At 32.2% G+C, this 14,350-nt stretch overlaps 1 long non-coding RNA gene across 2 annotated transcripts; it reads right to left on the reverse strand.

Annotated features, from left to right (window-relative positions):
• Positions 1-11,157: 11,157 nt before the first annotated feature.
• LOC126973936 (uncharacterized) lies at positions 11,158-12,515 on the reverse strand. Of its 2 annotated transcripts, XR_007731440.1 has the most exons (3): positions 12,199-12,515; positions 11,894-12,066; positions 11,158-11,779 (listed from the first exon to the last, which is right to left on the reverse strand). It is a non-coding gene; the product is annotated as an uncharacterized LOC126973936 (long non-coding RNA). The 2 variants fall into 2 exon arrangements; XR_007731439.1 differs by lacking the exon at positions 12,199-12,515 and having other exon boundaries at positions 11,894-12,168.
• Between the last annotated feature and the right edge of the window lie 1,835 nt (positions 12,516-14,350).

The raw sequence follows: 14,350 nt of genomic DNA on the forward strand, positions 1-14,350 counted from the left end.
GTAATACTAGTTGTATTTTCAAGTATTATGATTTTTTAAACAACCTACATCAACATGTGGCCACTCAGAATTTGATTCACACAATAATTATGCCTTTAAAGCGTATCACTTACCATCAACAAGGCCTTGCTCGTTGCATCTTATATTAAAAAAAATCTTGAAAGTGTTGGAAACATAAATCTATAATTGGAACGAATCCATTAAAATCTTTTTGTTTATAACGTAAAAAACATATCTATACGCTATCGTCGTTTATTTAAATAAATATCATTACAAAATTCAAAACATTTAATCTGCTTTTTACATAATATTCAAACTTAACCCTACAACAGCGTACTCGTATCTATGTAACTAAGCTAGCATTGTCCTGGGTGCAAAATGTGTAAGCTCTCATTAGATTCGCGAGCACAGTTCAACATGCATGGGTTACCGTATGTGACACCGTTCGTCCCGCAAACCGGTCGCCCTTCCCGTGTGCAAACGCAGATACCGGGAACTTGTCTCGAGTCTCGTTTCTGTCCACACACGCCATTATACTCAAAATCAATATTGGCTTTCAGTTTATCGCAGTTTAAGGCACATCTGTTGGGGTATGTTTGACCATTATTTGCACATACAGGACTGTAATTAAAAGGACAGATGCAAATATGATTGCATTGACCGGGGTGAGACAATCTCAGTTCTGGTTTGTTTTTGGCCGCACATTCGAGAAGGCAGGGGTTGCTGTATGTTTGTCCGTCTGTACCGCAGACATAACTTAGCTCGTAGGTGCAGATACAGTTCGACGTATCGTTTGCGGACGTGAGTGATAAACACGTCGACAGTAGAATGGCACCTGAAAAATAAAACTTGTGTTGTATATACATCTTAGATAATTTGTACGTCTAAATAGACTGTGACAGCTGTGAAGATGTCGATAAAATAGCGGTGAACTGTTAACATCTATTTTCAGCAAGCAAACAAAAACAAAGTGACATGACGCGAGTGTTAGACGTAGCTGTTATGCACACTAAAGTAATAAACCTGGCCAATCATCATGCATTGCCTAGCAGCAAGATGCTCTATCTATACGTAGGTATTAGTTATCGAAGGTATAAAGTATTAAATACTGATAATTTAATACGTGAAGTGTAAAATGCGTCATTAAGTTGAACACCGTTTCATGACATACAACTATATTGTAATTCAATAAAGTTTAAAACACTTATATTATTATCATTAATTATATATATCATAGCTCTTTAATAGTGATTTTCATTATTATAACACTAGAAATAAAGGATTGCTTGTAACTAATTCTAGTAGGCTTCATAAGATACATAATAGCTTTAAGGGTAAATGAATATACTTCTATAATAAAGTCCCAGCCACTGTTCAGGCATTATCTATAAATAAATTTAAATGTCTGTCGTAAATCACTGCTGAAAACATACTCCACTGCTGAATATCTAAATGATCGGACAGACTGGGACTAGATTGTGATTATTTTATAGCGATAGAAATGACTGTACAATATTGTATATTTTTATTGAAAAGAGCGCAAAAAAAGAATGCTGGGAGAGTTTCTTGCGTCGCTTCTTCTCTCTCAGAGCGCTATTTGTTTCCGAAGCGGTAGTAGTAGTTAGTAGAAATGACATCAAAAAGAATTCTAAAGGAATCAATTTTGAGAAAATAAATGTCTTCTAAGCCTTTTATTATAATTAAATATACTTATTATGTATTGTCCTATATTTATCAATAATTATTTATGAACCAATAGACAGACATGATTACAAATATAATAAGAGTAATACGGGTATTGTTACAACTTATCGCAACTATTTATTTATTCATATAAATACAAGGCAAGCGCCAAAGAAAGTTTTCTTTAATTAACTTCATCACAATCGGAACTGAACCGTCAATCAAAGAGGATGTAAATACTACGTAATAACAGGCACGACTGCCTAAGTAAAAATTGAAATTTAGTTGTAGTATGAAACGTGTAGTGGGATTTGAAATAGTAATTACAATTGGGCGACGAAGTATGATCCGGCTAAATTTGAAAGCGAACAGTTGCATAAAACGTAGAGGATTTCGGCTATCTCCGTGTTTTACTAGATTATAGCCGTCATCTGTCAATCTGTCAATGACTGCACGTTTCATACAATCGATTGAATCACTTTTTTCTTACAGAGTTTCGCTAGGCTGCCGTCAATTTGTGTGAAGGTCTCTTCGATGCTATTCTCGTTTTGTTACGACAACAGAGAAATAGAGAATAGTACTGGTGTTGCAAAGAAATACTTACATTCAGGAGACTTGACATTGACAGATATTTATTATATTAAATAAACAAAGATCTTAATAATAAAGTTAATGTTTGTTTGTATTAGTTAAGCGTATAAGTAAAAAGTAATTATGAGTCAATTGTCGGACGCAGTTTTTAATTGGGTATTTATGTAAAAAAATACATGTTCAATCATTAGTGTTAATGGGAGTGATGACTTTTCAAATAGACTATGTATCGATGGATTCAGCCATTAAACAGAAAACAGAATTTTAAAGAATAAATAATTTTAATTTTAAAAATGAACATCCCTTTTTTAAGCTTCGACAAACGCCTCAAAATAACCTTTAAAAATCTAACCAGGACATTGTTAATAAAGCCTTTGTGTTCATATTTTGTAAAAAAATTGTGTGAAAAACTGATTGCTCACAAGTACTGAGATATTTTGAACGCCTGCAACATATTTTATATAGAAAACATAATAAATGTAATCTTGTATATATCCACTCCGTTATTTTAAATTCCAAAAAAACAGGTGTATCAGTTTCAGTAAGTAGCAAACAAAGTTCGTTCAATTCACAATTCTATTCATGAATCGCTAGCTAGCCCTTCGTTCTTAGTCCACGCCTCCGATAGAATTCCACAATGATACACTTTTAATTTAATTAATTTATCTATTAGGCTGGGCTTTTAAAAAGTTAGATACATTGTCATTATTATTTTAGTTCAGTACAAAAAAATACAGCATATTTACGATGTCATAAGTATCTTAAAAGCCCGACTAATTATATATTTTTTTATTATAACACTTACCAATCCAATACATCTCTAGAGGATACCGTACGTTGTAGTATAAATCAATGACACGTACGTCTCGACGACCAACAACTCAATGTGACTCCGTTCCTTACGCTTATATAATACTTATGGTTTGTGTTGTATTTACACGGACTTAAACAATACACACGGCTAGATAAATAACAAATATACAACATTTCTGACGTTGGTTCAGTACCCCGGGTAAAAAGGGGTTTACTACTACTACTGTTTTGTCTAACCCCTCTTATTCATAAAAGTCTGCTAACTTAAAGCATTGCTAATTCTCACTCTGTCTTCTTCTATTGACCTAAGTCAGAATGAGAAAAACACTCCTTAGCGGCTGTTTTACCTACGATACGTTGTACCTACGATAAGTATATCTTTTGTCAATTTCTAAAGAAACAAATTTTTCGGATGGGTGTTATATATTTTGCCCTATTTGGAAGACGAACAGAGAAAATATCAAATGAAATTTACTTAAAAAAGGGGATGTTTCAAATTCTCATTACCTGCTATTTTTAGGTATATAAAGTTGTTTTATTTTTTGGTATTCTTTTTGTAGTTGAGAGATCGTACGTAGGTATGTAAGCAATTCGTTTTTTATATTGGACAGTGTAAATAATCATTACCTACATAAAAACCTTCCTATGACAATGTTTGTCTGGCAAGGGGTTGGAACTATCTAAAGTGTTTGGCTAATGAGGAAACAGCATCTACTTATTACCCAAGTGTTATATATAAAAATCAGCTTTTATGCTATGACGTAAAATTTTAATTTCATGAATATTAATTTACACACCTTTAGTACCGTTTACCTGCCAAAGCCATTGTACCCCAAACTCCATAATAGTCCATCGTTCTTACCTGTTGGTAGCATGCGCTGACAAGCTTTTATAAAATAACGTAGGTCCACGGGTTCTTAGATCATATATTATGGACCAGCATAGCGGAAGTATTGTCAATGATTTTCTATTTTCGTGGAATAGTTTTTAACAAACTTTTCAATTGGTCATTTCAAAATTCTGTATTATATATTCTCCATAGATTTGGGTCAGATAAGCAGTCAACAAAACTGAATTAATTACATTGTTCTATAAACCAATAGGCGCTGGGCAAATGATATTGCCCATCTTTTACATTTGCTGTCGTCAGTAATGTACAAGCGTTTTCGTTTTTCCGATGAGATGCCGCATAAAATTTGACTACATTGTAATGGACGGGGCGTATCACTTACTATTAGGTGATTCTTTGGCCCTCTCGTCGCTTTTTCTCATAAAAAAGAAAATATATTTAATATTTCATGTATAGAGTGTCTCTAAGATGAATAACTGTGCCTTGTTATAAGATCAGTGAATTTTTAACAGAAATTGAAGCCTTGAAGTAACATTGACAAATAAGTATTTAGTAACTGCGTATTTTGAACATAATTTTTAATTTAACTATGACATTTATAATAATTTTTCTTAATAATGATATGGTCGCTCTTATTTTTAATTTCATGATGCAATTAATTTAATTTAACTTTATTTAAGGATGTAATCAATTTTGTTTTATGTTAATTATTATGATTTGATTATAATATCTAAATGTCAAATATTTGTATGCTCAATATCGGGCACGACATGGAGAGCTAAAATGTATTTAAATTATCTATAATGTATTACCCTAGTCAACAAATAAAGATCTTACTTACTTACTTTTAAATACTCGGGTAATGTCATGCGTGAATGCATTATGTTTAGTTGATATAGATATAGGTAATGTATGAATGTAGTGCGTTTGTAAACTAAAACCCAAGCAGTACAGTAAACACAGTGCGAGTTCTTGTTATTGAGATACGTTACCTTGGAAATGTTGTTAAATAGATTAGGAAATACTATATTGATTTATCATTTTCCCCAATAAATAAACATCGTCGAATGAATTAGATATTAATGAATAGGTTGTTTTCAATGTTTAGTCCTTCGGATTTTCTCAGTTCTCTGTAATTTTTGTTTTTGTTTTTATTACTTTTTTATTGTGATATTAATATTTTAGTATGGTAACCCTTCATATATGTATAACCTTTAAGTAGTATGACAATCCGCTAGACCACCTCGGGTTATCCGGAAGACCAGCGCTGATCATATCACCTGTGGGTATTATTCTGAGGTGAACTCCAATTCTGCATGTTAATATAAATTCTACTTGCAGAGTAAATGATTTATCTTTCTTCATTTTCAACTATTGAGCTGTCATTGCCTTTTCTTAGGTTTCTTTAACCTTTTCAAACAAATAATGCTCTTTCTTCATTGTTTTCAACATGTTACTGTTGGTGAATATTTCGTGCCCTACATGAGATAGTAATAGTATTATAAAGCTGAGTACATAGCAGGAAGCTGTCAGCAGTTGATCCATTCCAAAATTTATCTATCACGGCACATTGTCTCTCTGTATGAACATAACTTAATAAACACAAATATCCAATCCATCCAAACATCCCAGAATCATTTGGAAATCTCTGAAATGTATTCCTAGGCTCTGATTTGGAGCGAGCATGTTTGAAATGTTTGAAAAAACTAGATTAGTGTACTTCAGTTATTTTCACAGCATCATGACGTACAGTATTTTACTGTGGGGTCATGCTGCTGACATTGATATAGTGTTTGCTCTGCAAAAGAGAACTGTTCGTGCTATACATATATCAGCTTAGTTATAGAAAATCACTATAAGAAAAATTTAAAGAAATAAATATTATGACTGTTCATTGTACATTTATGAAAATTTTATAGACAGTCACAAAATTTTTTTTTTGCTCTTAATAGTGATTTTCATTATTATAACAGTAGAAATAAGGGATTGCATGTAACTAATTCTAATAGGCTTCATAAGATACATAATAGCTTTAAGAGTAAACGTATACACTTTTATAATAAAGTCCCAGCCACTTTTCAGGCATTATCTATAAATAAATTTAAAAATGTTTGATTAAAAAAATGGCTCTGCCATAAATCCTACTACTCCACAGCTTCATATCTAAGTGATCGGACAGCCTGGGACTAGATTATGATTATTTTAAAGCAATAAGAATGACAGTACAATATTGTATATTTTATTAAAAAGAGCACAATTAAAATAATGCCGGGAGAGTCTCTTGCGCCGCTTCTTCTCTCTCAGAGAGCACTTTGTTTCCGAAGCGGTAGTAGTATTAGAATTGACATCAAAAAGAATTCTAAAGGCATCAATTTTGAGAAAATAAATGCCTTTTCCGCCTTTTTATTGGCAAATAACTAAAATACAATTGAAAATGACCCATCGTAGCGGGTATTCACAGCAAGTTATAATATATAAATATATTACAATACACGAATAGCTTATTACTGAGAACCGTGTCAAAAGAATATAATATTTTCCTGTAGCTCAATTCTAAAGTTTTTCCGATGAGGCAAGACGGTGACTAACGTTCATGTTTTCACAATTTTTCTAATTTCGTTTTTATGTTTCAAAAAATGTATTCAACAAGTAGCTATAAATACTAATTATTGAATTAGGTCAGGTCACGAAATATTATGTTATTTTTGTTTTGTTATTCATTTTTATTGTGATATTATTATTTTACAATGGTTAACACTTCATTTAATATGTATAAACTTTAAGTAGTTTGACAATCCGCTCCGGAAGACCAGCACTGATCATATCACCTGTGGGTATGATCAGTATTATGCTGAGGTGAACTCCAATTCTGCACGTTCATGTAAATCTATACTAATATTATAAAGCTGCAGTATTTGTTTGTTTGTTTGAACGCGCTAATCTCTGGTACCTACTACTGGTCCGATTTGAATGATTCTTTCAGTGTTGGTTAGTCCATTTATCGAGGAAGGCTATAGGCTATGTTTTTTTTTTTCAAAATTAGGGATCCGTAATAAAATTGCTATTTTGTAACACAAGGTGTAAAATCGAAAACCTATTTTTGCGTGCGCTGCAAAAACTATTGACAATAGAACAAAATGATGTACAGGCTATAATATAGGCAATATTTTATTACTTATAAAACTATTGCGTGAATTATACTTTATATGGCAAAACAACGTTTGCCGGGTCAGCTAGTTAATAAATAAGTCTACTTGTATACTAGGTTTAAGTTGCAGAATAAATGATTTCTTTCTTTCATAAATAGAGTCCATTGCTGTATTTAAGAGTACGGTACATTCTACTGGTACCTAACACAAGTTTTGATGTACTTGAGTGCAACCTTTAGAGGTCCTGCCTTAGTTACCAGTAACCCAGTATTAGTAACGGATCCTGTCTTAGTTGCCAGTAACCCGGGTTCGAATACCGGTAAAAGCCAACATTTATATTAGGTATTAATAAATGTGAATGTTTGTTTGCGAGTCATTGAATTTTATTTGTATTTATGTACATTTGTTTAAATAAGCATATCGTGTTAAATACACCACAAAAAACAAAGATAATTTGTTTTTTTTAATGAAACTAAGGAGCGAGACGAGCAGGACGTTCAGCTGATGTAATTGATAATGGGTAATTACAATGCAGTGCCGCTCAGGATTCGCTAATTGCCCAGTAATTTCACTAGCTGCGGCGCCCTTCAGACCGAAACACAGTAATGTTTACACATTACTGCATCACGACAGAAAAGGGTATATGCATGTAACTTTTATTTAGTTGAAATATTATTTTTTCTAATCTTTATTAGTATTTATTTTATCTTAAATAGTTTTTTTTATTAAATTTGTGCTGAATAATAAATATTAACCCCATTATTCATAATAGTCTGCTAACTTAAAGCATTGCTAATTCTCATTCTGTCTTTTTCTATTGACCTAAGTCAGAATGAGAAAAAACACTCCTTAGCGGCTGTTTTAAGTTAGCGGACCATTATAAATAAGGTGGTAAATGTACAAAAGTGCAATAATAAATCTAAATAAGTAATCACCAAATTATATACTAAAATCTTTACCTTTGCATCTAATAGTACCTACAAGAATTATTCTGATCGGTTCAGTAGTTTTCGCAGTATAACCGAAGGAAAAAACCGGCCATACATTTACTAGTACAATATAGATTCTTGGGATAAACTCTGACGTCACAGAAACCCCGCGCAAAATGACGCGGTTTCAATAGCCGAAATATCTTGCCGGGAAAGAATATTAATTTTTTAATTGAATAAGAATGTTTTTTATCTATAATTTGATATGTTTGATAAGTTTTAGAATGTAAACAATCAAATTTAAGTATTTTTAAAATTCTTGCTTATACCTAGGCGCCGTTGTGGTATCCATAATCTAGCCGGCTTCCTGTGCAAAGGAGCCTCCCATTGGTAAATTTTGTGTAAAACGGTGTCATTATTATTATTACCTATATAAAAATAATTTTATTTCTTTATCCCAGTGTCCTTGCCAGGATAACTTATTCTACAAAAAGGTAAAAAACCCTACATAAACTAAAAGGAACAAAATATTTTTTCTCCTTGTTTGTATATTGTTTTATTTATCGAAATAAGCCATTCATAAACATAATAATTAACTGTCAATAACTTAATTGATGATGTATTTAGTCATAGACAATTAAAGTAAAGCAGGTGTTATTGAGAAGTCTCTTAGCAGACTGTCGTTATTCATAAAGCTAATTAAACATAGGTACCACATTGTAAAGGAAAATGGAAAACCACATCCTTATAATGATATTTGTAGAGTCTAACCGAGTTAACATGTTTACTGTTAATATTGTACCGCAAATATATAATGCGCAGAATGAGTTGTATGTATTAAGTAATAACTAATAAGCATGCATCGGTCGGTCCTATTATCCAACTCATACTACAACTGTACCTATTCTGAGTTATCTATTTCATTACCTCCGATAATTCCTTTCAATTTCAATAATAAAACGCCGCCTCACATCTTAAAAGTTGTAGGTATACATGGGCAATCAAAAAGTTTAAATAGAGACTCAGATATAAATAATAGAATAATAATATAAACCAATTTATATGTATATTTCAAAATATATATTTTACATTAAAAACAAACATTGTAAATTATGTATGTGTATTACTTATTACTGTTAATTACTTAAATACTAACGGCCTTACAAATAAAATTGGCATAAAGTTATATATAATAATAAACCAAGAATATGTAAAATGTTTACAAATAGACATTTTGCTTACGAATGGTTTGTTCGGACGTATAACGTTTCCCGCGTTTATTTGCAAGGCAGCTTGTCATTCGGAAAACTTCAGAATTATCATTGTATTGACAGTGTTGTCAAAGATATTGTAAACATTTTCTTTGTTTGTCATCAGTTATAACTTTATACCAAGTTTATTTTTGAAAAAGGGCGGGAAACTTAAGATCGGTCGCACGTAATTTTGACAATTTTTCATTTTATTTTTAAATTTCATGTAAATATTTAGATATTTTGATCAGATAAGTTGTAGTTTGTATATATTTTAGTAGTTAGTTTTTATTAAAGTGTTAATTTGTGTAAATTTCATCCTATTGGTAAGTCTTCTTTTCTTCACTTTTCTATGATATGATGGACCCCCCCGGATGATCCTGGGGGGACAGCCCCTGATATAGGTCATGTAGTGACAATATCTAATAATGACGAAGGTAGCACGATGGATACAGATGGTTCTGTGTCTCAGACATCTAGTGGCCGTAAAAGAATGTCAGCTCGACCCAGAATATGCAGACACTGTAATAAAAGACGACGAAAACACCGTGGTGATAAAAAGGATATTAAGGAAAGTGATTGCAAATGTGTAGACATTAGTGACAAACAAATTCTTTCCAAAGTCGATTCTTGCAATAATTCTTCTATAGTAGTAGAGACCATACAAAAAAATAACACAGACACTCCACAACAGCCACAGCCCCCTGTTGCAAGGCTGTTATATAACTCATTAGATGCTGCTCCTTTTGTTGTACACATTCAGAAACAGTATTCATCTCCCGATGATAATGTTACTTTACATCCAGTTACATTTGGTCGTTTTCTCAAAAGAAATTCTATTAATAATATTGTGAATGGAAGTTTAAAAAGGATAGGCCGGAATAGGTTATCTATTTCTTTTTCTAAGTACCAAGATGCAAATGACTTTGTTGAAAACAAAAATTTAGAAAATGAAAAATATAAGGCTTTTATTCCATCATTTTCTGTGAGTAGAATAGGAATAGTCAGAGGAGTACCAGCTGAGTGGTCTGAAGAGGAAATAAAAGATAATGTTCTGTTCCTATTGGCTGTGGCCCAATCATAAAAATTAGGAGAATAAAACGAAAGATGATGATTGATGGACAAAACCATCTTAAATGTACTGAGTCTGTGGTATTTACTTTTGATGGACAGTTTTTGCCTAAACGAGTATATATGTGCTACACTTCTCTTACTGTAGACTTGTATATATATCCTACTATTCAATGCTACAATTGTTGTCGGTTTGGTCATGTGAAATCTCAATGCAGATCTAAACCAAGATGTTTTAGATGTGGTCAAGGACATAGTGGTGATAACTGCTCTGTTCAAGATGATTTTATATCTTGTTGTTTATGTAAAGGTTCCCATATTGCAACTGATAAAAAATGTTTAGAATATGAAAGACAAAGAGCTATAAAGGAATCAATGGCTAAAAACTGTATTTCCTATTCAGAAGCTTCAAAGATACATCCATCTGTCTCTCGAATTTCATATGCAGATACATTACTCTCATCACCTAACATCACTCCTAATACTTTTCCAACCCAGCATCAACATTCAACACCTAAAGCTATAAACAATACTTCATATAAAAAAACTGTTTTTGTTAAACCAAAGCCTCCACCTACACTTAGCAAAGGATATGACAAATCTGCTCACCAAGAAATTTTAAGGGATTTTAATATTCCCCAACCCTCTAATGGATGTGCATTAATTAACAAAGAAAATGAAAATCCTTTGGAATCCTCAGTAATTGATTTAATTATTTCTTTTATAAAATCTCTTAGTCAATCGAATGAATTTTCACCGTCCAACGCTGCCTTATTAGTTTCTGCAATTACTCAAATTTATAAACCAAATAATGGATAAAGTTCTTCAATGGAATTGTCAAAGCATCACTCCTAAAAAAAGTGATCTTATTTATTTATTAAATAAATATAAACCTTATATCTGTGCTCTTCAAGAGACATGGTTGAAACCAGGATCTTTATTTAAGATTCGTGGTTATTCATGTCTCAGAGAAGATCGTGTGGATGGGCATGGCGGAGTAGCCATGCTTGTGAAACACCCTCTTTCCTTTTCTCTCTTCTCTATTCCTTCTCACAGTAATGATTTTTCTATTATTGCTGCTTTAGTTGAAAATATCTGTTATGTATCTATTTATATACCTCATCCTTCTTCTGCAATCTTAAATGAAATTAAAGATATTATTTCCATTCTTCCGAAGCCTTTTATGATCCTTGGTGATTTTAACTGTCGCCATGAATCCTGGGGTTCTAATAGTTATGGTAACACATTAATAGATATATTTGATTCAGTGAATTTGTGTATATTAAATGATGGTCGTCCTACACGACGTTCTCATCCTGAAGAGGGCCCAAGTGCTCCAGATTTAACAGTCACTACACCTAATCTTGCTTCTTCTTTGTCCTGGGATCCATTACGATCTACTTTTGGTAGTGATCACTTCCCACTATTATTATCATTTCCAACCTGCAATAATAACAATAAAGTATTACATAAAACTTATTCTCCTCGTTTAAAATATAAGCTTAATGATGTTGATTGGGATTTATATAAAGATCTAATAAAAAACAAAATTATTACACTTCCAAAAATTAATCCAGGTACAGAATCTCAGTGTGCAGATTCTTTAGCAAAAATCTTTATTGAGGTTGCCAATGAGATATTTCCAAGTAAAAATAGCTCTTTGGGTTTTATTCCTTCTCCTCCTTGGTGGGATAACGAATGTACTGAGGCAGTAAAGAGAAGAAAATATGCTGAAATTACATACTGTCAATGTTCCACTGATGAGAATTTTGAAATTCTTACAAAGAGTATGTCAGAAACTTCAAAATTTCTAAAGAAAAAGAAATTTGATGGCTGGATAAATTTCTGCTATTCAATATCACCTGATGTCAAACCATCTCTTGTATGGCAAAATATAAGAAGGTTTAGATCTGCATACAAAGATTCATCTCCAAAATCAATCCCTTTTCATTTAGTTAATAGCTTTTTAGATAAATTGGCTCCACCTTTCGTTCCTGAAGACTTAATAATTGTTTACCCTGTAATAAATATAAATAATGATAACTGTTTTGGTTTAAACAGTATATTTTCTCTCACTGAACTAAAAGGTGTATTGTCTCATGTTAAGGATTCTGCTCCTGGGCTGGATGGTATTCCGTATTCCTTTATCTCTCATTTAGATGATTATGCTTTATTTTATTATTTATCTCTTATAAATTCCATAGTGAAATCTGGTAACATCCCCTCCACGTGGAAACGTCAAGAAATAATTCCCTTACTGAAACCTAATAGGTGTTCTTCAGACCATTCTGCCTATCGCCCAATCGCACTTTCTTCTGTTTTGATGAAAATTACAGAACATCTTATAAAAAATCGTTTAGAATGGTTTCTTGAGCATAACGGTCTATTATGTGAATCCCAATTCGGCTTCAGACGTGGGAAAAGTACTATTGATAGCTTAAGTATATTCATTTCTGAAATTCAATTATCATTTTCAAATAATAAATCAGTAATAGCTGCGTTCTTAGATATAAATTGTGCCTATGATAATGTCGTAATAAGTATTTTAAAGAGTAAGCTTTTACAACTTAATATACCTCTGCTATTAACAAATTTTATCATAAACATGCTTTCCGAAAGATACATAACCCTGAAAGTAGATGACAGGAAGCCAATTACTCGACTTGTTTCAAAGGGCCTCCCCCAGGGATCAGTACTTAGCCCAATATTGTATAATATTTATACACACGATTTAAAATCATCACTTAATAGTGTAAATGTTCTTCAGTATGCTGATGATCTATTAATTTACTGTCGTGATATTTCTATTGAAAAAGCTAGTTCTTCTATAACACAACCGCTGATAAATTTAAAAACTTGGTTGGACTTAAATGGCCTTGATCTATCACCTGAAAAAAGTACAATAGTTTTATTCACGAGATCAAGAACTCCTCCTCCTATTTCTATATTTTATGAGGGTTATCAGATTCCAGTTAAAGATAATGTTAAGTTTTTGGGAATTGTCTTAGATTCGAAACTAACTGGTATCCCACATTGTGATTACCTAAATGCTAAATGTGAGCGTACTCTTAATATTTTAAGATGTCTGTCAGGTGTTTGGTGGGGTGCGCACCCTTTTTGCATGAAATTGTAATATAATGCTCTTATAAGAAGTATATTAGATTATGGTACATTCTTGCTGGAGCCTGGTAGTGTTAAGGCATTTAAAAAACTAGATCTCATACAGTCCAAAGCTTTACGAGTAGTTTCTGGTGCTATGCGGTCAAGTCCTATCAATGCTCTTCAAGTAGAATGTGGTGATCCTCCACTACATCTACGTCGTCAATATTTAGCAGACAAATTTATATTCCGATCTTTTCAGTTTCTTAACCACTCTCTTTATAACAAACTTCAGAAACTTTCTCATTATATAGATTCATCTGCATATTGGTCAAATAAAAAACCACCTTGTCTAATCAATAGTTTTAAGAAATTTATCAACATAAAAGCTCCTATTCATCGATCCATTAATTATCCTCTTTTCAGTACTAGCTTTGAAGCATTAATGTTGCTTCCAGAAATTAATTTTAACTCAGATTTAAATAAGCACGATATTAGTACAAATTTTTCGTTTAATCTTCTTAAAAATACTGTTTGGGTTGATTACCATCATATTTACACAGACGCGTCTAAACATTCCTCCTCGGATCCCGTTGGTGTAGGTGTCTATCACGCTCAATTTAAAATATCACAGAAAATTAAACTTCCTCCGGAAACATCGGTGTTTACTGGGGAATGTTATGGTATTTTTAAGGCTATTGAATATATTATTCTATTTAAACTTCCAAAAACAATAATTTTCTCTGATTCAAAAAGTGCCTTACAGTCTCTCAATAGGTTCCCATTTAAATCAAAAAACATTTCTTCTGTTGTCATAGAAATAAGAAATCTATTAAATAAATGCAATCACTTTTGTCTTTCTGTGTTGTTTGTATGGATCCCCAGCCATAGCGACATTCCTGGTAATATAAAAGC

Source organism: Leptidea sinapis, chromosome 30 (assembly GCF_905404315.1).
Source record: "Leptidea sinapis chromosome 30, ilLepSina1.1, whole genome shotgun sequence".
NCBI lineage: Eukaryota > Metazoa > Arthropoda > Insecta > Lepidoptera > Pieridae > Leptidea > Leptidea sinapis.